Genomic DNA, 2,472 nt, shown 5'->3' on the forward strand with positions numbered 1-2,472 from the left:
GTAGTAGATGTGGGGTGGGGGTGGAAGGGGTTGATGCCCAAGTCCAGTTAGAGGTTTTGCATCCTACAGAGTCTGTTTCACAGACCAAGTTTATTAGGACCAGAGGAGAGGTAACAAGGACAGAAACCTGGATTATTTAGTTCAGGAGTTCTCCAGGTTCACAAAGCCTTGATTATCCTTTCCTCAGTGGTATTTGTGACTGACATGTTCCTATGACAAGGAGGAGCACAGTGGTCCTTGGGACCCAGACTCACATAGTAGAGAGTCTCCCTTAGGGAAAATGAATGCCCAAAACCTTCACAGACAGCAGGGAAGGCATTAGGATAAGGAACCTGCTCTTGGACATGTGGTTCCCTCATGCCAGCCTAGCTTAGGTGAACTGAGTCTCCCTTCAGCAGTGACTTAGTCTCCTGTGGCTGGGAAGGGGGTGAGGACCTACAGCACCTGAGGGCTGGTGTTGTGCAATATTTGTTTAACAATGCAAAGATGTGTTGTGTTTGTATATCTATGTAAACATGTGTTGCTGTTTTACCTTGACTGGCCAAGGCAACAGACTTGTCTAAGAAAAAGCTGAATGTCTAATAGTGAGGGAGGATATATAGGTGGGACATCTAGGCAGGGAGAATAAGTAGGAGGAGGTATTTAGGTTCAAAAAAGAAAGAAAAAAAGAAGCCAGGGAGACATCTGGGGTTAGACAGACAGATGGGGAGGAAGCAGGAAAGTAGGATATACAGAATGAAAGAAAGGTTAAAGTCCTGAGGCAAAACAGAGATAAATAGAAACAGTTTAAATTAAGCTAAAGGAGCTGGTTGGACAAGCCTAAGCTAAGGCTGAGCATTCATAGTTAATAATAAGTCACTATGTCTTTATTTGGGAGCTACTTGGTAGCCTAAAGAAAATGCCAGCCAGAGGCTGGGAAGAGAAGATCTGCTCTGTAAGTCAGACAGGAGACAGTGGCTGGTGTCCAGGATGCCATGGAAGGACTGGCAGGTGGTGGGACCTTTGATTCCCGAGGGTCAGTGCCTTTATTTACTGTGGGTGGACAGGTTCAGTTGTCCTCACTGAGCATGCTCTTACTTCTTGTCCTAAAGAAGTGGGAGACACTGTCACTGTCGTTTGGTTCCTCAGTTGGGAAGGACCCTGGGAGCCAATGTTTCCTGGGAGCTGCCTGGTGTCCTTGCTGTGTGTTCACACAATGGTGTCATGTCTGCCACTGCCTTTCTTGGTGCTGCCTCCTTTTCCAATCTAACCAGCCCCTCCTAGCCTCTGATCCTTTTACCCCATCATATTGGCTGTTTTCTAGCTGGTGCTGTGGGTGGTAATTTGGTTGAGAATTTACTTTTGGCTTCTTTTCCTTTTGAGGTTTCACATTTGAGGCTGCTTTTGAGGTTTCATTGAGGTTGGTTGGCTCATTGTCCTCTTGTTTAATATTGTTCTCAATTTGTGGCTCCCTGGTGAAAGATGAAGTCAATTTATCTCCAAATTTCACAAGGAAAGGAGTGACCATGACCGACAGACAGTGGTGTACAGGACATAGGAAGGCAGTGATATGAGCAACACAGCAGACATATAGCAGAGAGAAGATGGAGTTCAGACACAAAGTGAGGAAAGCCTCTTCCCTTTCCCAAGCATGGAGGGAATGGAAGAGTAGGTGGAAGGGTGTAAGACACTTCACCTGCTACGACGGCTGTGCCACAGGAAACCCAGTAAAAACATTACTGCAATCAGCCCCATCAGACATTGGGCAATAATACCAATAATACTCTGTAATGAAAGTCGACGTCCACCTGTCATGGACAGAAAAGAGAAGAAGCATCACAATAAATTCATCCTCACCAAGCAATTGGACAAGAACTCTCTGATTGTATCTGACATCTGTTTGTTCCTTTGGAGAGTGAACTTACTGTGAGAAGGTAGATTAGGAGAGGTGAGGCAATAAGCAGGGTATTCTCTCCTAGTACTCCTGTAAGGACTGTGTTTCTAGACTGGACATGTGTCTTCCTTCAAGTCCTTGCCTGTGGCAGGTGGGGAGAGAGTGTGTTTTAGGCTGCAGTCTAATTCATATCCACTCTGGCAGTCCTTGGAAGGATCTGAAGATGGGAGAATGTCACATAGCAATTTTTATATTAACATTACAGTTTTTTTCATGATCACATCTTTTTTCTCATTGTCCTAATTGTTGTAGATGTAAATATTCACCACTCTGGTTCCTGTGGTCAGGTGTTATCTGAAAGACTATTGAGGCTCCATACCCAGAAAGTCCTATCCTTGGCCCCATCCATGGAACACAGCTGGTCCCCGTGAATCCCCACCAAACTCTGTCCCAGTTGCTGGCCAGCAGGCAGGGCTGCTTTGTGAAGGTCCCTCCCTCACCAAGACCCCCTACCAGACCCTGCAATCTACACACCCTGCCCCCATACCCATCCCCCTGAGACCCCAGCCACTTCCTAAGGCATGGAAACCAAGCCGGCA

The 2,472-nt window shown here is 46.3% G+C and overlaps 1 long non-coding RNA gene across 1 annotated transcript; it reads right to left on the reverse strand.

Annotated features, from left to right (window-relative positions):
* Window positions 1-677: 677 nt before the first annotated feature.
* On the reverse strand, window positions 678-2,195 carry LOC119087040. Its single transcript, XR_005090478.1, has 3 exons — window positions 1,905-2,195; window positions 1,340-1,787; window positions 678-1,085 (listed from the first exon to the last, which is right to left on the reverse strand). It is a non-coding gene; the product is annotated as an uncharacterized LOC119087040 (long non-coding RNA).
* Window positions 2,196-2,472: the final 277 nt, after the last annotated feature.

The sequence above is a fragment of the Peromyscus leucopus genome, chromosome 1 (assembly GCF_004664715.2).
Source record: "Peromyscus leucopus breed LL Stock chromosome 1, UCI_PerLeu_2.1, whole genome shotgun sequence".
Taxonomy (NCBI): domain Eukaryota; kingdom Metazoa; phylum Chordata; class Mammalia; order Rodentia; family Cricetidae; genus Peromyscus; species Peromyscus leucopus.